Source organism: Callorhinus ursinus, unplaced genomic scaffold (assembly GCF_003265705.2).
Source record: "Callorhinus ursinus isolate GAN/ISIS: 27379988/994484 unplaced genomic scaffold, GSC_fseal_2.0 scaffold9, whole genome shotgun sequence".
In the NCBI taxonomy this organism is placed as follows: domain Eukaryota; kingdom Metazoa; phylum Chordata; class Mammalia; order Carnivora; family Otariidae; genus Callorhinus; species Callorhinus ursinus.
Window position 1 is genome coordinate 60,641,304 of NW_027397071.1, and position 23,538 is coordinate 60,664,841.

The following is a 23,538-nucleotide window of genomic DNA, read 5'->3' on the forward strand; positions in this document are numbered from 1 at the left end:
CATGATCCCAGGGTCCATGGATTGAGCCCTGAGGTGAGCAGGGAGCCTACTTCTCCCTCTCCCATTCCTTCTGCCTGTGCACTCTCTCTCTCTGTCAAATAAATAAATAAAATCTTTAAAAAAAATAAAAATTTAAAAAAAAGTCAAGGTCACGAAAGACAAGAAAAGAATAAGGAATTGCCATAACTAAATGCAATGTGGGATCTTGAAATGAATCCTGAAACAGAAAAGGAACATTAGAGGGAAAATGCTCTGTAAGTACTATACCAAATGAGTGAAAGATCCAGCTCAGGAATCAAGAGCCTGAGCAAGATGTAGAGGGACAACAATAGTCCCCCCTTATCAACAAGGGATATGTTCCAAGACACCCAGGATGCCTGACACCATGGATAGTACCAGACCCTATATATACCGTGTTTTTTCCCATACATACCTATGATAAATTGTATTTATAAATTACTAAGAGATCATAGTAAGAGACTAACAATAATAAAATAGAACAATTATAACAATATACAATAAAAGTTATGTGAATGTGGTCTGTTCCTCACATACATCTGTGCCCTAAAAATATCTTAATGTACTGTACTCACCCTTTTTATGATGATGGGAGATGATAAAATATCTACGTGATGAGAAGAAGTGAATTAATAGGCATTGTGAAGTAGCATTAGGCAATACGTCAGAAGGATCATTTGCTTCCAGAACTCAGTTAACCGTGGGTAACTGAAACCACAGAAAGCAAAACTCCACATGAGGTGGGACTACTGAACATCATACCAGCACACAATGTGGCACAAGGCACCAAAGCCCAAAACAGGATGAAGAGGAAATCTACACAGTGGAGAAGTCCAGCATGAGGAGTCAGAATCCAAGAAAGGCGAAGAGGGAGTCCACGTTGCAGGGGACATAATCAACCCGGCACAGGTTTCCAAGGCTGAGTGGAGTAAGGATGACATTCACACAAGAAGTGGGTAATGATGGGAAACTAATTACATACAGAAGGATTGGCCAAATAAGTAAACATAACAAGGGTAAAGGGTTTCTCACTTTAAGGGGTTGGAAAATAGTGCTACAAATATGGTAGGCGAGAAAACCAGAATGATTTCTGGGGATAAGGTATTGATATGAACTCACAGTTTTCAATATATAAGTAAATAAATAAATATGGACATGGATGCACATGTGTGTACACATACATATATATAACATGTATGTTTCTTAGCTATGAGAGGGCCTGAGTGCCATCACACCTAACAGCACCAAATACACCTAACGCTAGGTGTTGATTTCTAAATACCATTCTCCATTAAAAGGTACCAGGGCTTCTTGGAAAAAGGATTGATTATGGAACTAGGACGGGGAAGGGAGAAAATAAGCCTGGAACATCTTTTTTTTGTGCCAGAAAGTAAGGAAGGGAATACTTTTTTGTGCCATAAAGTAAGGAAATACTCAAGAGAATTATAGGGACATGTCAAAAGAACACAGAAATCAGTTTAAAGGGAATTCTATTAGCCAAACTGAGGGTAATCTGGGCATTAAAATAAATGATGATAAAGAATTATTAGTTTGCTCAGTATAACAGAAAACCATATTACTACTGATATACATAAACTAAAAGTTTGATGAGGAATGGGATATTGGCATAGCTTCTAAATACTTCCCCACAAAATATTAAATAAGAAGGGAAAAAGATGAAATTTTACAACAAAGCCTGGCAATACTACCTTAATGAGATGATCAAAGTAAATATCATCAGTAGTGGGACAAACCAACCCTGCAAGAAGAACACAGAATCATTTCTGTGATCTTTGGGCCAAAGATACAATGTAATCTCAATCAACTCATGAAAAAACATCAGGAAAAAAAACAAACTGGGGAACATTCTACAAAATAATTAGCCTATAACTTTTAAAACTGTCAAGATCAGGAGTACCTGGCTGGCTCAGTAGGTGAACATGTGACTCTTGGTCTCAGAGCTGTGGGGTCAAGCCCCATGTTGGATGTAGACATTACTTAAAAACAAAATCTTTAAAAAAAAAAAAAAGTGTCAAGGTCATAAAAGTCAAGGAAAGACTGTGGAACCATTCTAGACTGAAAGAGACATGAAAACTAAATGTAAAATGTGACGCTGAACCAGATCCTGTTGCTATAAAGGACATTACTGGGACAACTGGAGAAATCTGAACAGAGTGGAGAAATCTGAACAGAGTCTAAGGATTAGAAGACATTAGTGCATCAATGTTAATTTCCTGATTATAGTGGTTGTAAAGTGTGTATACAGGAAAATTTCCTTATTTGCAGGAAATATAAAGCATTCAGGGGTGATGGGACATTCATTTAGCAACTTATTCTCAATTTGGGGAGTTGTACTGTACTTGCAACTTTTCTGTAAGTATAAGGTTGTTGCAAATTTTAAAAATTATATTAAAAATTATGATAAATCAAAGAGGACATAAGTAAATGGAAATATCATTTCAAGGATTGGAAAATTTAATACTGCAACATATTAAAATTAAACTATAGATTAAATGCAAGACAAATTAAAATTCCAAAAGGCATCTTTGGAATTTGTCAAGCTAATTCTAAAATACAAATACAAAATGGTACAAAAGATAAAGAATAGCAAAGGCTTTCTGGAAAAGATAGAAACATTCTTAGAGGGTTTACTCTCTTAAATATAAAGTCATATGATAAAGCTATAGTAATTAAGAAAATGTGGTTTTGGAGCAAGGATAAATAAACACACCAAGGAAACAGAATAGAGCCCAGAAACAGGCCCACTCATGTACATAGACACTTGATTTGTGATAAATGTGGCACCAAAGAGCACTAAGTAACAATCTTTCAATATGTGGTGCTAGGACAATATGGGAAAAAATTGAAACCTGACCCTTCCTTGTACTACACACAAAAATTAATTCCAGGTGATTCCTTTATTCTTAACTGTGAAAGAACAACAAATTTTCCAGAAGGCAAAACAGGAGAATACCATCATAATTTGGGAATAGAGAAAAGCTTCTTAAACAGGATACAGAACTCCTAATTATAAAGAAAATGACAGATAAATTTAACTACATCAAAGTTAAGAATTTTGGTTCATCAAAAAACACCATTTAGAGAATGTCATAGTAAGCCACTGTGACATATGGAGTTAAAGAACATGGACCCTAAGTCCAACCCTGAGCTTTGCTAGTTATTAACCATATAATGTGCAACAAGTTACTTAATCTTTTCTAAGCCTCAGCGTTCTCATTTGTAAAATGACAGTAACAGTATCTACCACATAGGGTTATTGCAGAGATTGAGTTAATACAAATACAACACTTAGGTAAATGACATAAGGTAAGTGCTCAATAAGCATTGAGCTTATTGAGAGAGCACTGCCTCTCCCTGCTCAGTGGGAAGCCTGCTTCTCCCTCTCCCACTCCCACTCCTACTCCCCCTGCTTGTGTTCCCTCTCTCTCTGTGTCTCTGTCAAATAAATAAAATCTTTAAAAAAAAAAAAAGTAGAATTAGTTTGTCAAGCAGAGAAGGATAAGGACATCTTGAAAGAGAAAAGAACACTAACAATGACACTGAGACATGAAAAAGTGTATTTGGGAACCTGGTTTGAAAGTGTCTAGAATATTGGACTGACTTGGGGAGGAGGAAATGGCAAAAGATTAGGATCCCAGCCCAAGGAATGTAAATGGACTTGATCTTTTTTTTTTTTTAAAGATTTTTTTATTTATTCATTCGAGACACAGAGATACAGAGCGAGGGAGAGAGAGCGAGCGAGCATGAGCAGGGGGAGAAACAGAGGGAGGGGGAGAAGCAGACTCCCCGCTGAGCAGGGAGCCCGATGCAGGGCTCGATCCCAGGACCCTGGGATCATGACCTGAGCCGAAGGCAGAAGCTTAACCATCTGAGCCACCCAGGTGCCCCTAAATGGACTTTATCTTTAAGACAACGGAAAGCCCTTAAAATGTTCAAGCATGAGAATGACATGGTCTAATCTGCATATGAGGAACATCAATCTGGTAGTGCTGTGGAGAATGAAAAATGGGGAAAAACTGGAGGTGGCCACACCAGTTAGGAAATGGTGGTAACACTAAGGGCTGAAAAGACAACAGGTGCCGTTCTCACTGCATCAGGCCACCTAATGGCAATTATCTTTAAATCTGCCACCCCTCAAAAATGAAATCAGATATAAGGTTCATCAGATTCTTCCTTGGTATATTCCCTCTCTATATCCTTTCTTTCACTTCCTACTGACTACATGCTCTTTCAAGAACTCATGTAGTCTTATGTCTGTAAACAAAATATCATCACAAATGCAGTACATGGGCTATACTCTGCTACCTCCAACGCAGCCTGCACACCTCAGACTGAGCTTATATTGAAATGCTATTTCTATAAAAAACCTCAATGTTCTACCATATCCTACAGAATTCATATAACCTTCCTGTTTAGTAGTAAAATCCCTCTACATCTTCCATTTCGTGCTTTACAGGAACCAAAATATCTTCTCAATGACCTCTAAATACTCTAAATTATCTTCCTGTTCATGAAATACTTTGTCCCTCCTTTAACCTTAACATTGACTCTACCCTTCTTCCCATGTATCTAAATCCCACATGCCTCAGAAGAAGTCCTAGTTCTCCTCCAGGAAGCCTTACAAAACTAGTCCAACAGCAGTACTCTCTTTCACCTTCAAACTCCAAGAGGACTTATAAATGCGAATGCATCATCCAATTATTCTTCGATCAAGTATTTACTGGCAATCTGTAAAATTTAATCTTATACTTCCCCCACACTGTTATTTACACTTTTTATGTGTTTAAGTTTCGTCTCTATAAGATTTTAGGTTTTCTGATAATATTAACCATAGTGTTTACCACAGTGTTAGATCTATCCATCAATCCTACTATCCATCCACCTATCCATCCAACATTTATTGAGTAGCTATTGTGTACCAAGTACTGTTTAGAAACGGGATATAGACCCAGTCCTGTCTATACAGAACATACACTCAAGTGACAGGGAGAAACATATGCAAACTGACAACTGTTACTAATCAGAACGACTGAGTAAATCAGTGTAAGCAGAGTTCAAGAACCTATTCCAAGGGGTGTATGTTTATGGAGATGAACTCAGGGAAGGCTTCTGAAGCAAGGAGATTAGAGTCGAGTTTTTAAAAGTAAGAATTAGAGGCAAAGGTGTGGGTGTGGGTGTGTGGTGGAGGGAGTGGAGAAAGGAAGAAGGAGAGGAAGGTTTGGAGAAGAGGGAGAAGGGATAGGTGGCAGGGGAGGCACTGACAAGGGAGGCATTCAAAGGTAAAGAGGATAGAATAAGCAAAGGTAACCATGTGGCAAATTACTGTATGAGAATATAGAACTAAAATTCAGAAAATACAGCCCAGGGGCGCCTGGATGGTTCAGTTGGTTAAGTGTTTGCCTTCAGGTCAGGTCATGATCCCAGGGTCCTGGGATCCTGGGACCCCTGCTCAGCAGGAAGTCAGCTTCTACTTCTCCCTCTACCCCTCCCCCCCTCCTACTCTCTCCCTCTCTCTCTCAAATAAATCAATAAAATCTTTCTAAAAAGAAAATATAGCCCATGCTTTGCTACTTTTTTCTAGTGTTGACCTTAGCAAGTCACTTATACCATCTGAATACTCATTTTAGCATCTTCAAATTGGAGGCTTACTGGCATAAAGATGAGCATATAGACCAATGGAAAAGAACAGAGAGCCCAAAAATAAACCCTGGCATGTGTGGCCAAATGATTTTTAACAAGAGTGCCAAGACTACACAATGGGGAAAAGTCAGTCTCTTCAACAAATGGTGCTGGGATAACTGGATACCCACGTTCTAAAGAATGAATCTGGACTCTTACCTTACACCATATGCAAAAAATAACACACTAGATTAAATGTAAGACCTAAAACTATTAAACTAGAAGAAAACAGAAAGCGAAAGCTTCAGAACACTGGATTTGGCAAGGAATTCTTGGATAGGACACCAAAAGCACAGGCAACAAAATGAAAACAAAAAATTGACAAATTAAACTACAACAAACTTAAAAATTTCTGTGCAAAGGAAACAATTGAAAGAAAAAAAAGCAACCTATAGAATGAGAGAAAATAACTGCAAACCATATATCTGATAAGGGGTTAACATCCAGAATATATAAAAATGTCTGTAACTCAACAACATAAAAACTCAATTAAAAAATGGACCAGGGACTTGACAAGACATTTCTCCAAAGAAGACATATAAGTACTGTCCAATCAGCACATGAAAGGATACTTAGCATCACTAATCATTAAGGAAATTCAGGCCAAAATCACAATGAGATATCACCTCACACCTATCAGGATGGCCGTTATCAAAAGAACAAAAAATTAAGTACTGACGAGGATGCAAAGAAGTTGGAATCCTTGTGCCCTGTTGGTGGGAATATAAAATGGCAGAGCCATTAGGGAAAACAGTATGAAGGTTCCTCAGAAAATTAAAAATAGAATTACCACATGATCTAGTAATTCCACTTCTGAGTATTTATCCAAAAGAACTCAAAGTAGAATCTCAAAGAGATACTTGCACATCCACAACACATTATTCTCAAGAGCCAAAAAGTTGATGCAACCCGCCTGTCACTGACAGATGACTGAATATAGAAAATGTAGAATGCACATGCAATGGAATATTATGTAGCTTTTAAAAAGGAGGAAGTCTTATCACAAGCTACCACATGGATGAACCTTGAGGACATTATGCTAAGCAAATTAAGCCAGTCACAAAGGGACAAATACTGTATGATTTTACTCATGTGAAATATCTAAAGTAGTCAAAATAATAGAAGCAGGAAATAAAAATGTGGTTACCAAGGGTTAGGGAGAAGGGGGGTGGTTAGTATTTAGCAGGTACAGAGTCTCAGTGTCACGAGATGAAGAAGTTACAGAGATTTGTTACACAACAATGAATATATTGAACACTACTAAAATGTACACCTAAAATGATTAAGATAAATTTGTTATGTGTTTTTTATGATAATTAAAAATAAAATTGGAAGCTTAGACTAAATCATCCATTCTAGCTGAAAATTCAATAGTCTATTATTCTGACTAACCTGGCTCACCTTCTCCCATTCTCTCATGAGTCAGTAAACAAATCTCTACCCTACCGGATCTAATAGGAAAAATATCTTTGTGTATATGAAGAACCAGTAAGATGTCTGGTTATTATTCAACCATAATAAATAGTTACCCTGAATGTAAATGGGCTAAATGCCCCAATCAAAAGACACAGGGTATCAGACTGGATAAAAAAACAAGACCCATCAATATGCTGTTTGCAAGAGACTCATCTTAGACCCAAAGACACCTACATATTGAAGGGGGGGGGTGGAAAACCATTTACCAAGCTAATGGACACCAAAAGAAAGCTGGGGTGGCAATCCATGTATCAGACAAGTTAGATTTTAAACCAAAGACTATAATAAGAGATGAGTAAGGACACTATATCATACTTAAAGGGTCTGTCCAACAAGAAGATCTAACAATTGTAAATATCTATGCCCCTAACATGGGAGCAGCCAATTAATAACAAAAGCAAAGAAACACATCAACAACAATACAATAATAGTAGGGGACTTTAACACCCCCCCTCACTGAAATGGACAGATCATCTAAACAAAAGATCAACAAGGAAATAAAGACTAAATGACACACTGGACCAGATGGACTTCACAGATATATTCAAAACATTCCACCCCAAAGCAATAGAATACACATTCTTCTCTAGTGCCCATGGAACATTCTCCAGAATAGATCACATCCTAGGCCACAAATCAGGTCTCAACCAGTATCAAATGATTGGGATCATTCCCTGCATATTTTCGAACCACAATGCTTTGAAACTTAAACTCAATCATAAGAGGAAAGTCGGAAAGAACTCAAATACATGGAGACTAAAGAGCATCCTACTAAAGAATGAATGGGTCAACCAGGAAATTAGAGAAGAATTTTAAAACTTCATGGAAACAAATGAAAATGAAAACACAACTGTTCAAAATCTTTGGGATGCAGCAAAGGCGGTTCTAAGAGGAAAGTATATAGCAATACAAGCCTTTCTCAGGAAACAAAAAAGGTCTCAAATATACAACCTAACCCTCCACCTAAAGGAGCTGGAGAAAGAACAGCAAATAAAGCCTAAACTCAGCAGGAGAAGAGAGAAATAATAAAGATCAGGGCAGAAATCAATGAAATAGAAACCAAAAGAACAGTAGAACAGATCAACGAAACTAGGAGATGGTTCTTTGAAAGATTTAATAAGATTGATAAACCCCTGGCCAGACTTATCAAAAAGAAAAGAGAAAGGACCCAAATAAATAAAATCATGAATGAAAGAGGAGATAGCACAACCAACACCAAAGAAATACAAACAATTAAAAGAACATATTATGAGCAACTATATGAGAGCAGTTAGATAATCTGGAAGAAATGGATGCATTCCTAGAGGTGTATAAACTACCAAAACTGAACCAGGAAGAAATAGGAAACCTGAACAGACCCATAACCAGTAAGGAAATTGAAGCAGTAATCAAAAATCTCCCAACATACAAGAGCCCAGGGCCAGATGGCTTCCCAGGGGAATTCTACCAAACATTTAAAGAAAAATTAATACCTATTCTTCTGAAACTGTTCCAAGAAACAGAAATGGAAGGAAAACTTCCAAACTCGTGTTATGAGGCCAGTATTACTTTGATCCCCAAATCAGATAAAGACCCCATCAAAAAGGAGAATTACAGACCAATATCCCTGATGAACATGGATGCAAAAATTCTCACCAAAATACTAGCCAAGAGGATCCAACAGTACATTAAAAGGATTATTCACCACAACCAAGTGGGAATTATTTCTGGGCTGCAAGGCTGGTTCAACATCCACAAATCAATCAATGTGATACAATATATTAAAGAAGAAAAAACAAGAACCATATGATCCTCTCAATAGATGCAGAAAAAGCATCCTTTCTTGATTAAAACTCTTCACAGTGTAGGGACAGAAGGTACATACCTCAATATCATAAAAGCCATCTATGAAAAACCCACAGCGAGTATCATTCTCAATAGTGAAAAACTGAGAGCTTTCCCCCTAAGGTCAGGAACACAGGAGGGATGTCCACTATCACCACTGCTATTCAACATAGTACTAGAAGTCCCAGCCTCAGCAATCAGACAACAAAAAGAAATAAAAGGCATCCGAATTGTCAAAGAAGTCAAACTCTCACTCTTTGCAGATGATATGATACTTTATGTGGAAAACCCAAAGACTCCACCCCAAAACTGCTAGAACTCATACAGGAATTCAGTAAAGTGGCAGTATATAAAATCAATGCACAGAAATCAGTTGCATGTCTATACACCAACAACAAGACAGAAGGTAGAGAAATTATGGAGTCGATCCCATTTACCACTGCACCCAAAACCACAACATACCTAGGAATCAATCTAACCAAAAAGGTGAAGAATCTGTACTCAGAAAACTGTAAAATACTCATGAAAGAAATTAAGGAAGACACAAAGAAATGAAAAAATGTTCCATGCTCATGGATTGGAAGAACAAATATTGTGAAGATGTCAACGCTACCTAGAGCAATCTACACATTTAATGCAATCCCTAACAAAATACCATCAACTTTTGTCAAAGAAATGGAACAAATAATCCTAAAATTTGTATGGAAACAGAAAAGACCCCGAATAGCCAGAGGAATCTTGAAAAAGAAAATCAAAACTGGTGGCATCACAATTCCAGACTTCAAGCTATATTACAAAGCTGTCATCATCAAGACAGTATGGTACTGGCACAAAAACAGACACATAGATCAAGGGAACAGAATCGAGAGCCCAGAAATGGACCCTCAACTCTATGGTCAACTAATCTTCGACAAAGCAGGAAAGAATGTCCAGTGGAAAAAAGACAGTCTCTTCAACAAATGGTGTCAGGAAAATTGGACAGCCACATGCAGAAGAATGAAACTGGACCATTTCCTTACAGCACACACAAAAATAGACTCAAAATGGATGAAAGACCTCAATGTGAGACAGGAGTCCACAAAATCCTAGAGGAGAACACAGGCAGCAACCTCTTCGACCTCAGCCACAGCAACTTTTTCCTAGTAACATCGCCAAAGGCAAGAGAAGGGAAAAAATGAACTATTGAGACTCCATCAAGATAAAAAGCTTTTGCACAGCAAAGGAAACAGCCAACAAATCCAAAAGACAACTACAGAATGGGAGAAGATATTTGCAAATGACATATCAGATAAAGGGCTAGTATCCAAAATCTATAAAGAACTTATCAAACTCAACACCCAAAGAACAAATAATCCAATCAAGAAACGGGCAGAAGACATGAACAGACGTTTTTCCAAAGAAGACATCCAAATGGCCAACAGACACATGAAAAAGTGCTCAACATCGCTCGGCATCAGGGAAATCCAAATCAAAACCTCAATGAGATACCACCTCACACCAGTCAGAATGGCTAAAATTAACAAGTCAGGAAATGACAGATGTTGGCGAGGATGCAGAGAAAGGGGAACTCTCCTACACCGTTGATGGTAATGCAAGCTGGTGCAGCCACTCTGGAAACAGTATGGAGGTTCCTAAAAAGTTGAAAATAGAGCTACCATATGACCCAGCAATTGCACTACTGGGTATTTACCCCAAAGATACAAATGTAGTGATCTGAAGGGGCACGTGCACCCCAATGTTTATAGCATCAATGTCCACAATAGCCAAACTATGGAAAGAGTCAAGATGTCCATCAACAGATGAATGGATAAAGAAGATGTGGTATAAACATACAATGAAATATTATGCAGCCATTAAAAAAAAAACAAACGAAATCTTGCCATTAGCAATGACGAGGGTATTATGCTAAGCGAAATAAGTCAATCAAAGAAAGACATATATCATATGATCTCACTGATATGAGGAATTCTTAATCTCAGGAAACAAACTGAGGGTTGCTGGAGTGGTGGGGGTGGGAGGGATGGGGTGGCTGGGTGATGGACATTGGGGAGGGTATGTGCTGTGGTGAGCGCTGTGAATTGTATAAGACTGATGAATCACAGACCTATACCTCTGAAACAAATAATACTGTTGTTTAAAAAAAAAAAAAGATAGTAGGAAGGGAAAAATGAAGGGGGGGACGTCGGAGGGGGAGACGAACCATGAGACTATGGACTCTGAGAAACAAACTGAGGGCTCTAGAGGGGAGGGGGGTGGGGGGATGGGTTAGCCTGGTGATGGCTATTAAAAAGGGCACGTATTGAATGGAGCACTGGGTGTTATATGCAAACAATGAATCATGGAACACTACATCAAAAAAAAATTTAAAAAACATGTTTACAAGATTAAGTGCTGAGACAGTGATACAATATCTTCTGAGCCCCGATATGCATCAGGTACTGCACTGGAGATATAAGAAGACGACACTGTGATCTGAATTAATTTATCCTAGAAAGTACAATCAGTAGGTTGGGTAGCAAATTGTTGAGTGATATGTTATCTTTTTTGTGTTCTTTAAAGGTTTTATTCCTTTATTTGACAGAGAGCGAGCGAGCACAAGCAGGCGGAGCTGCAGGCAGAGGCAGAGGGAGAAGCAGGCTTCCCGCTGAGCAGGGAGCCCAGTGTGGGACTCGATCCCAGGACCCTGGGGTCATGATCCGAGCCAAAGGCAGACGCTCAACCAAATGACCCACCCAGGCGCCCCCGTGAGATGTTATCTTTACCCATCTGACAATCTCTAATATCTGCTTAATAGAATCATATTCATTCTTCTGGGTTATGCTGAAATGTCACCTTCTCTACATATGTTCATGATAGGAAGACCTGCTCTCTCTTTCCTTAAATGTCTTCAAATATTCCAGTATTCAGGTAGTATATAAATACATGCCATGTACCAGCTATTGTTTCAGGCACTAGGGGCACAACTTTGAACAACAGTAACTATAGCTATTATTATAGCAATAATCAGGGAACAAATCTTTTTCCCACTCACTTCCCAATATACTTTTCCAGGAACTACTATAATCAGTTACATCGTAATTAATGCTCACATGAGTCACACTTCCCTGATTTTCCTCAAGTTGTTCCCCCCCTTAGCTGAAATGCTTGAGTCTTAACTCTGTGTAAATAACCAAAGCTAACTCTATTGAGCACTTAATTTGTATCAGCATAGTCTGATTCATGTCTAAACAAATAACATGTATTAACTAATTAAATCCTCACGTGAGGTATTATTTTATTTTTTTTAATATTTTATTCATTATTTATTTAACAGAGAGAGACACAGCGAGAGAGGGAACACAAGCAGGGGAAATGGGAGCAGGAGAAGCAGACTCCCCGCCGAGCAGGGAGCCCGATGCAGGACTCGATCCCAGGACCCTGAGATCATGACCTGAGATGAAGGCAGATGCTTAATGACTGAGCCACCCAGGTGCCCCGAGATAAGTATTATTATTATCCTTATTTTCCAGAATACAGAAACAGAAAGTTTAGTATTTTGCAATGACAGAGTACCCAGAAAGCAGCAAATACAAATGAAAACTCTAGGCTTCAAGCAACACTACCTCTGTCAAATAAGCTTCATTCCATGTCCCTTTTGTTAGACAAAATCCTTCTTAAGAGATAACAATATAAACCTTTCCACATTTTGGTGATAGTATATAGAGTAGAAAAGAACAAAAGCCAAAAACTCCAGTCAGAAAACTTGGGTTCGAGTCCCACTTTTACTACTTTTGTGTTGACCTGAGGAGGACAGTATTTAACACCTCTGAGTTGTATCCACAAATTTCAAAAGGGGTTAGTATCACCAACTACCTCAAAGATTTACTGTGAAAACAAGATGAAATAAAATATATAACACCACCACGGGTCCAGTGAGGTCAAGGTGTTCTTAGGGCTAAGCTACTTTCATGATAATACTAAGAGGTTATCCGTGTTTGTGGCTGTGTTGATGTTTGTACTGATGGTGCAAGAGCAATGGTGATAAAACTGCTGGCCACCGTAGCACAGATGGAGGCCATGGCTCCAAACTGAACTGGTAGTTGTTACATTCTTCACCACCATGTATTTGTAAGAAAAAAATTCCTGTTTCACTTAATACCCTTGAAGAAGCAAGTAAACATTATTAAATCTCAACCATTACATATATGCTTTATAACAGTCTATGTGACAAACAGGAACTATGCACAAGCACTTCTGCTTACCAAAGTATAATTATCTCAAGGAAAAGTACTTGTGTAACTAAGTTATGAACTAAGTGGCACTTTTCTCATGAAACAGCATTTTTGTTTTGTTTTTTTTTTTAAAGATTTTTATTTATTTATTTAACAGAGAAACACAGTGAGAGGGGAAACACAAGAGAGGGGGAGTGGGGGAGGGAGAAGCAGGCCTCCCACGGAGCAGGGAGCCCAATGCAGGGCTCGATCCCAGGACCCTGGGATCATGACCTGAGCTGAAGGCAGACACTTAACAACTGAGCCACCCAGGCACCCCTGAAACAGCATTTTTACAAAGAACAACTGACAAACTGTACTATTCAAACTTGGGTACTTGGCAGACAGTTACCTGAAAAGGATGGAAATGAGTCTGTCATTTCAGGGAAAACTGACAGTATGTGTTGCCAATTATAAAATCCAGGCTTTCAAGCAAATATTAGAATTTTTAAAAACCTGTATTTGCCAGCCACCATGACCTTGACAGATTTTCAATACTTACAGCCTTTTCTAGTGAGTTTAGGGCAATATCAACAAATGTGATTCTTTATGTCATATAATGATATGTGTCAATATTTGTAAGATCCACATATGACAAATGCATGATGTTACAAAATCATACCTAGGGTAAAAGATCCATTCAAAGTGCCAGAAAGACCAATGGATTTTAATGTAATAAAGTATTTTCATATGTAAATTTCATTGTTATAGTTTAAGAAACTATCACTTGTTGTGTTTTGGTGAACCATCAAAAAAGAATATTCACAATTATCCAAAAAGGCTATTAAAATACTCCTCCCTTAAGACAAACCATAAGAGACTCTTAATCTCGGGAAACAAACTGAGGGTTGCTGGAGTGGAGGGGGGTGGGAGGGAGGGGGTGGCTGGGTGATGGACACTGGGGAGGGTATGTGCTATGGTGAGCGCTGTAAATTGTGTCAATGAATCACAGACCTGTACCCCTGAAACAAATAATACATTATATGTTAATTTAAAAAAATAAAAATAAATACTCCTCCCTTTTCTAACTATGTATCAGTATGAGACTATATTTTCTTCATATACTTCACAAATCAGAAAAGACTGATTGCAGAAACAGATATGAGAATCCAGCTATCTTTTATTAAGCTAGACATTAAAAAGATTTACAAAAACGTAAAACAATATATCATTCTTCTGCTTCTCTTTTGTTTGGGAAAACGGTTATTTTCTCATAAAATGTTATTAGTATAATGGATTTGTTATTGATATTTTTAAGTAAATACGTAATTTTTTAAATCCCTCAGTTTTAATTTCTAACCTTGTAAATATCTATATAACCCACATAAACAAAAACTCTTTGAAGTCCTCAGTTTGTACAGTGGTCCTGAGACCAAAAGGTTTGAGAACCACTGGTGTATAATATATATAACATTTTATTGATTATGTATTGATTGCTTTTTCCACTAGAATGTAAGCTCCTAGAAAGCAGAAGCTTCTTATTCATTGTATCTCCCGCACTTAGCAAAGTGCCTTGCACATTTTATAGGTACTGATTATATATTTGTGTATGGGTACATGATGAATGACTGGACTGATACTGAATAAAAACATTCCACTTAGATAATCAGGTGGTTCAAAGTGCCACTGACTGTAATTTGTAACAAGTTTGGACAGGCTGGGTAGTCAGAGGGTCTTCTTTTAAAGAAAGTAGTAAAAAGGCGTATAGAGAGAAAAACCAATTCACATAACTCTAAATCTAAAGTAACCTAAGCCAATATTCTGATATTCAGGTTTAAGAGACATAGTTTAAATAATCTGCTTACCATAATAAGAGCAATGGTGAGATCAAAGAAAAATCTATGTACGCTTCTATCAAAGCATCTCTATCAATGTAATGCTTGTTTGTTTACATTTACCTGAGGTTTGAGATGGAATCTGATGCATATTTTCTTAATTCTCAAAGTATAACATGTTCTTAGCAACTAATAAATATTTACAGGACAAATGATAATTTGTCATCTTCTCAAATGACACATTTTCAATGAGGTCTCCTGACCAGCATAAAACATGGCCCCCCAGACCACCATGGCCAATTCCCTATAACCTGCTCTATTTTTTTTCTCCACTGAACTTACTCCTTCTAACATATGTGTGTGTATGTATATGTTTATTATTTATAGTCTTTCTCTTGTCACTACAATGTAAACTCTACAAAGGCCAGTATCTTTGTTTTATTTATGGATGTAACCCAAACCCTGAGAATCATCCCAAGACAAACAAGTGTTCAATAAATATTTGCTGAATGAAGAGTAAGGATCCACTGATTTCATTACTTAGTATATGGTTCCATTTTTATATTTGAAATCTAAAAATAGGTTTGATTTCCTAAGAAATCATTATTTCTGCTTAGTATCCTTTAAAGCTGCCACAACTGACTTCCTCAAAATCTAGGAATAGTTTTAGCTGAAATTTCCAAATTGTTGAATAAAACACAAGCAAATATTTACAAAAATGTTTCTCTCACCCCCACAACTTCTGCTTTGACTATCTGAAGCAATACTGTGTTTCTCCTGGACAGAGTCAGCATTGTATTGGGCAACTGGATATCTTTGATTCAGTCAAAACAATGAAAATCAAATGTAGATTAATGGGCTCTTTTCAATTCATTCTACAATCACATGCTGCTTCTAAGTCAACTTATTCCTTGCAAATGAAAACCCTCACCAAATTTATGTGTAAATATATCCTAATAATTTTATTTTTATTAAAAAATTTCATTTATTTGAGAGAGAGTGAGAGAGAAAGAGAGCATGAGAGCAGGTAGGGTCAGAGGGAGAAGCAGACTCCCCACTGAGCAGGGAGCCCGAGGTGGGACTCGATCCTGGGACTCCAGGATCATGACCTGAGAAAAAGGCAGTCGCTTAACCAACTGAGCCACCCAGGCACCCTATCCTAATAATTTTAGTTCCAGCAGAAGATGTTTCCTAACCACTTTAACTCCAGGTTTTAGAAAAGGGGTCCCTGTCCCTTAGTCTTGAATTAAGAAAAATTAGGATTTGAGTTTTCAATCTTTAAGACTTAGTAATACTGGGGGCAGGGGGTGGGGTTTAGGAATAAATGGTTTTAGAGAGCTCAACCAGACATCATAAGGAGGGTAATTCGGCAGAACAGAGACTAGAATAAAGGAGAGAAGGAAGTTAAAAATGATATATTCAGAAGACTGCGAAAGTAAGGAGAAAGACTTGGACTCTGCCAGTGACTTAGGGGATAGAGAAAAGGTAGAATCCAATGGACATGGTGACTCATGTGATGTAGGCAGAATGCAGAAAATGCAGATACAGAGAATGTGTATTTGGTTAGACTTTCTCTGTATCTGTATCTCTTCCTCTGTATAAATTTGGTTAATTGGGTAAGTGGAAGTGCTATTCCATAACACAGAGAATAAAGAAAGAAAAACAGGTTGGGAATGGTAGGCTGCAAAATTTTATTTTGGGTTTGATAAGACTCAGATTCAATTAATCTTGAAATCTGGTAAACCTGACCTCCTAAAGAATCTTACTATCAAAAGTTCTATTGAATTTATTAATTATCAGTCAGTACTCAAATATAAGTTGCTAGAAAATAATCCCTTCTCCAGGGGAAGCCAAAAAGTAGAATACATCTTTAATACATTCTGGGGAAGGGAAGGAAGAAAGATAGAAGGGATAGAGGGTGATTTTGAGAAGCTGAAGCCAAGTATCAGATTATGAGGAGAAATACAGAACTTCAAAAATATTTTCACTGATTGCCAAGGATAAGTGTTATTCAGATAGGAAGAATGGTGCTACAAAATCACTCAACTTTTGGATTAGGCAATGAAAGGAGAGAGGAAAAAAGTTAACACATGTTAGAAAATTCAGGAAGAAAACTAAAGGCAATAAAATATATCTATAAGAAAAGAGCATTTGCTACTAATTCTTTTGTCCACTTCCAAGGCAAACAAGGCCAAAATAGATGTAGCCTAACAAAGTGACAGAATCACATTAATAATACACAATGACTGATTTATGTTACTTTAAATAAGATGCTTCAAAAGTTTTTCGAAAATAGATGTTATTCCTGCACACTGTGGATAGGGAAGCCCTTTAAGACTTAAAAAAAAATGTGCAAGTATATCCTCAGTATAAAGTACAGTCAGGCACTTCTACATTATAATCTTACAATATTCCTAGTGAATAACTTTTCTGAAGACTTCACTCACTGCCCCCAGTAGCTCTCCAAGGAATTTTGCTCGGGCAGAGAGATACCAAAAGCTACTTCTTTCTTTCTCCATATTTAGCTATAAGCTGTTAATACACTATCTTCACCGTTCTTTAGGAAAGCATGTATTTCCAGACTGAAGTATAATCTCAGACATAAACAAGCTTTAACTCCATCCTATAAAACACAATCTAGATAGAGTAAAATGTCATTGATTCAGCCCTCCCCTATAATTTAGGACTTAAATTTATAATAATTTATACCAAGTCACTATGCTTACACCAATTCACTAAGTACAAAGTGTAAATAACATTAAAAGAAATTCTTAATGATGATACATCATACTAAAAAAAAATCAGACAATGTCAGCTCAGTTTTCATGTCTATACATAAAACTAGAAAAGGGCATTTCTTTCCAGACAGCCTATACCTCAGATTTGCTTCTCTCTGTCCACCATGTACCATCCTGTCCACATTACTAGAACCACATGTTGTGTTTACAGAATTACCTTGATTTATCTCATTTACATAAAAATGTAGATTCCTAAAAAGAAAGGACTCCATTTGATTCATATTCAAAAGTTCTGCAAGATGGCTACAAACCCATACATAGAAAACATGGTCAAGAATCAATGTACATACTTCAAATAGTTATATTCTACTCATAGTCTTTCCATTATTCTGTGCAAGTAAAAGTCAGACACTGCTCTCCACTTATCTGAGTACTTGTTTTCAAGCCTAAATCACTGGTCTCCTGACTCTTTTTAAATGAAGATTATTTTCTCAGGAATCTGAAGCTCTGAAGCTTCCTTCAGTGGGATAACTCCACATATTTTTCCTTAACAACCATTTACCCCTGATATATTCCAAAATTATACTTTCATCCAATAAAATACTTACAGAGCGCATACCTGTTCATAGCAGGTAGGCACTGGTGACAGAGCAGTATAAAAGACACAGTCCTTGATATATCTCAAAAAGATGGTGTCATCATCCTCCCATTACTCTGTCAGAAAGCTGGGGATAATTGTGAACTTCTTTTCCCTTATCCTCTTACATGCAGTCAGTGACCAAATTCTCTCATACAACTTTTGTGTTTATCCCCTCTGGGTCACTCTTACTGCCTTTATTCCAGCTCTCATCACCTTTTACCAAAACCTCTGCAATAAGCTCCAAACTGGGCTCCCTGGCTTCAATCTCACTTCTCCCCAGAGCATCCCGCAAACAGCTCCCAGTGTTTCTTCAAAGCCACAAATGTGATAATGACATTTCCCTGGCTAAAATACCCGATGCCTCTCCCTAATTTATAGAGAAGGTGTTTTATCATTCTGGTACATGAGACTTTTAAAAATTTGTTTAAATTAAAAAAAAATGTTTATAAGTAGGCTCCACACCCAGCATGGAGCTCAGTGCGGGGCTTGAACTCATGACCCTGAAATCAAGACCCAAGCTAAGATCAAGAGTCAGATGTTTAGCCAACTGAGCCACACAGGCACCCCTATTTTTTTAAGTAATCTCTCGTTTAACCAAGTGAGCCACACTGGCACCCTTATTTTTTTAAGTAATCTCTATGCCAATGTGGGGCATGAACTCATGACCCTGAAATCAAGAGCCAAGCTAAGATCAAGAGTCGGATGAGCCACACTGGCACCTTTTTTTTTTTTTACGTAATCTCTATGCCCAACGTGGGGCTTGAACCCCCAACCCTGAGATTAAGAGTCACACACTCCACTCACTGAGCCAGCCAGGAACCCCCATAAGGCCTTTGATGATCTATTTAGTTCCAGACTGAACTCACATCTCCTTCCCCTTACCTGCCATCTATTCTAAAACATGCTACACTCCTTATGTTTCTCAAACAATTAATCCTTTTTCATACTACCAAGCTTTTGCACATACTTTCCCTGTACCTAGAATGTGTTTCTCCTTTCTCTGAAGTTTGGTAAATTTTTTATTTTATTAAATTTATTTTTATTTTTTTGGCTTCCAGCCCTGCCTATTCCTCTTTTTCATCCTTCAAAACCTGTAACAAAATCATCTCCTCTGTGATGCTTCCCTGACTTCACTGGTTCTCTCTTCTACAATTCCTTAGTCTCTATTGCATTTACATTGTACTGTAATTATTGTTCTAAAATGTGTACCCTAGTTAAATGATTTAGCATTCCACGTCTCCGTTTTCCTCATAACTGTCTCTTGGAGTTGTTAAAAAAAATTAAATAAGAAAATGCATGTAAACCTTTGGTATAAAACCTACACCCAGCTGCTATCCTCATCATTGCTTTTCTAATAAATATTCTCAGTAGGCATTCCTCCTGTTAAACTGAGAGCTCCCTGAATAGCAGGGAATCAGCTTTGCATCCTGGTTATCATGCTCAGTGTGTAGCATTTTCAAGAACCTAATTTGGGTCACCTATAGCCCAAACCCAAGGCTAGAAAAGAGAATCCCAGAAATAGTGATCATCAGCAAAATGAGGTAAAATTAAAAAAAAAAATAATAGCAAGAGCTACAATTTTTGAGCCCTGCTATTTGCCAGATATCATGTTGAGTATTTATATGTATTTTCTCTAATCTTACAACAATTCCAAAGGTTGATACTGCCATCCTCGTTTTGCTGGTGACCCCCTGCTCCACATTTAGGCTTGTCAGGTAGGCAGAACTTCCTCTGCAAAGGAGGAATAAATATGAGAAGATATGTTGGTTTTCTTCAACAACTTGGGTATTATTAATAACTCAGTTGACATATTAAGAGAACTCTGCAGTTAGTACAAGAATAAAATTAAATACAGTACAGGTCAATATTTGACTCTCTGCCCTTTAAATCTTTATAGGGAATATTCCTGGGCCCTTCTCTGGCCAGTCTTCCAAGCCTCCCTCATCCTTGGTAACAGATTACTCACCTCATGTTTCATGCTATGACTTCCACCAGTGTCTTCTGACCAATGTCTCTGTTCCCTTGCCTTCGCTGGGGCCCTCACTAGCGACAACTATCAACTTGGATGTACAGTGAGCACAGTAGAAACTCTGACAACCAAACCACCTGATAGCATGAAAATACTAACTACTATCAGAGTTAAAAAGTATGCTGTACTGTTTAGAGGAAGAGAAAACAGCAGTGAAGCTAGAGTCACAAAGAGACTGGGGCAGGGTGAAAAGAGAAGTCAGTGTGACTAAGGGTAACAGAAGGAAAGGCATGAACAAACAGAACTGTGTAATGAAAACAGCAGTTATTTGAGTCCAGACTGGCCACTTGTCATACATGTCACCTTGGATAAAAACTCCTCCAAGCCTCAGTTTCCTTATCTATAAAATGATAATAAAAGAATCTCATAAGCATCTGTAGGGTACATAGGAGGATTACCATGCACAGCACACTATCTGCATCCTTGGAGGAAGTGTTTGCTTCCGCTCTACTCCACTTCCTTCTTTTATTCATCTGAGGGTCAATTCTAGATTATAATCACCTTTACCAGAAAAGATATCCGATCATCCCTCCCCAAGATTAAAAAAAAAAAAAAAAAAAAAAAAAAAGCCCACTGACACCCATCACTACTTGACTTAAGTCACCTATATGCCTGGGCTCAGCTCACTTCTCCTTTATATGATACTCTGATTCCTTCTACTAGACAGTCACCCAAAACAGATGTCTTCATTAAAGCCAGCAACCCAGCAAAGATGCAGCTTTTTTCTTTTCTTTTCTTTTTTTTTTTTTGGTGCAAAAGAGATGATTTTATTAAAGCACAAGGACAGGATCCGTGGGCAGAAAGAGCTGCTGCCAAAGACGCAGCTTCTTTACAATTTTCTGAATTCTATCTAAATTCTAATTATTTTTTCTGGGGTACTAGTCAAACTGTCTTAGGTCCTCCAAATTTAATATTAAGAAAATGCAATGATGAACCATAACTTCAATTTATATGCTGGATTAATGTTACATGTGGAGTCACTGATGGAAGTATCACAATCACGAGAACGAACGTTCATAAACTTCATGTGGACTTAATGAAGGAGGCTAAAAAAGACAAAGACGACCGTGGCAGAGTATTTTCTTAGAATTTATCAGCTAGTTAGTTGTCTAAAAGTAAAACAAGGATGAGTACAGTCCAGGCGTTACCAGAAGACAGAGCTTTAACTCAGGGATAATTAACCTGGGGTCAGAGAACTAACCAGAAAACCTCTAGAATAATGATTTTCAAAATGTGAGATCCTTGAGGATAAGCACTTTGCTTTGCTCACTACTTTATACCCAGAAACTAGCCCAGTGCCTAGTATGCAATAAGCACTCAAATATTTGTTGACCATAAAAATGAGTGACTAAATAGATGGAAGGAAGGAATAAATTTGAATACTGGTATTTTCTCGAAGTGCCTACAAGCTGCCCAGGGCAGAGCTCTAGGCCCATCTAACCCTCTGACTTCAACCAGAGGAATTATACTTTTTTCTACCTTACACTTGGGTTTCTAAATAAGATTGCATTTGTAAAATGCTTTCATTAAAAGTTTGAAAACCATAGAAAATTTATCAGTATCACTCCCTTCCTTGAACTATTATACTTACAAGTGCATATCACTTAATGCATAATTGTCCCTCAAATTACTGTTGAGTCCCCAAAGTTTCTTGAGGTATGACATTACATTTTACATAAGCAGTACTTATTTAACTTTTATATACCCTACATTTTCCTGTACACCGACTCCTCAGAGGAAAATCTGCATTTTTTTTAATATCAAGCAACAAATGGACATTTTGTACCACTACACTGTGCAAAGCCTGCCATGCAACAATTCTTGCAGCATCACCATCTCCATTTGAAGAACAGCAGTCATGCAACCACTTTAATATATTTTGCACTCTATTCTACCATTCTTTTAATCAGCAGAAAAATAGAAAAATTAAAGCATCAATAGGAATGACAATAAATGTAAATTTTATAAACATAATGTAATTGAGAAATCATTAAGCATGCTGAAAACAGTAAATTTGTATCACCAACAGAACACTCCCTAGACTGTGGCACATAAGACTCTGTTCTATTGCCTATATGGCTATTTTTGAAGGAAAGAAATTAAAATGTATGACTACATCTTATGAATAAATATTGTGTCAAAGAGGCAAGGTATGATTAAGCACTTTGCAGTATGCAGAATACATCCCCCTTACACTCTGCAAGTCTTTGTTCAACTCACAGAGTCTATACTTTCATGCATATTTTCAAGTACACATTATATACTATCTAATGATTTCCTTTACATGTCTCCATTTACTCTCCACACTAAAACCTACCAAGCCATGTTCCAAACTGGGTAAAAAGATTATTTAATGTATATTAGCAATTTCTCAGATGGTAGGGTTAATGAATGAGCCTAAGACTATTTGCCATTCCCTTTCATAAAAGAAGGATATAAGATGAGCATAGCACCAACAACAAAATGGACAAAGGAATGAACAAATTACGAAATAAGAAATAAACACATTAAAATATATTTCTGAGGGGAGGCATTGGGTTGACATTTTTTTAAAATGAAAACACTAAGTGCTGATAAAGGGTGTGATGAAGCAGAGGGAGTATAAATCAACACAATCTCTCTTGAAAACAATTATGGAGAATTGTTTCAGGAACATTAAAAATATTTATGTCTTTTGTTCTGACAAATTCTTAGAATTTACCTATCCTAAGGTAAACAGAGGTTTTATTAAAGATTTATGTGCAAGGATGTTCAACATAGCATTATTTAAAATAGAGAGGGGCACCTGGGTGGCTCAATCGGTTAAGCGTCTCTTGGTTTCACCTCAGGTCATGAACTCCGGGTAATGAGATCTCGCCCTGCAGCAGGGCTCCCTGCTCATCAGGGAGTCTGCTTCTCTCCCTCTCCATCCCTGTTTCCCTCTGCCCCTCACCACTCACCACGTGCGCTCTCTAAAATAAATAAATAAATCTTTAAAAATAATTAAAAATCTGAAAACCTTATTTATACAAGATAAGTCAATTTTATGAAACACACACTAAAGGATCAGAAGGAAATCCAAAAGCATGTTATGAATAATTATCTCTGG

General features: G+C 37.4%; 1 protein-coding gene across 5 annotated transcripts in view; it reads right to left on the bottom strand.

Annotated features, from left to right (window-relative positions):
- OSBPL9 (oxysterol binding protein like 9) overlaps positions 1-23,538 on the bottom strand; it is a 176,241-nt gene that overhangs the window by 91,436 nt on the left and 61,267 nt on the right. Inside the window, exon 1 of one of the 5 annotated variants that reach the window (XM_025871598.2) lies at positions 20,065-20,146. The exons of the other annotated variants lie outside the window; for them this stretch is intronic. The gene's annotated coding sequence lies outside the window, so the exon portion shown is untranslated. Of the gene's footprint in view, positions 1-20,064; positions 20,147-23,538 lie in introns of those variants that run through there. 5 annotated transcript variants of the gene reach the window in all.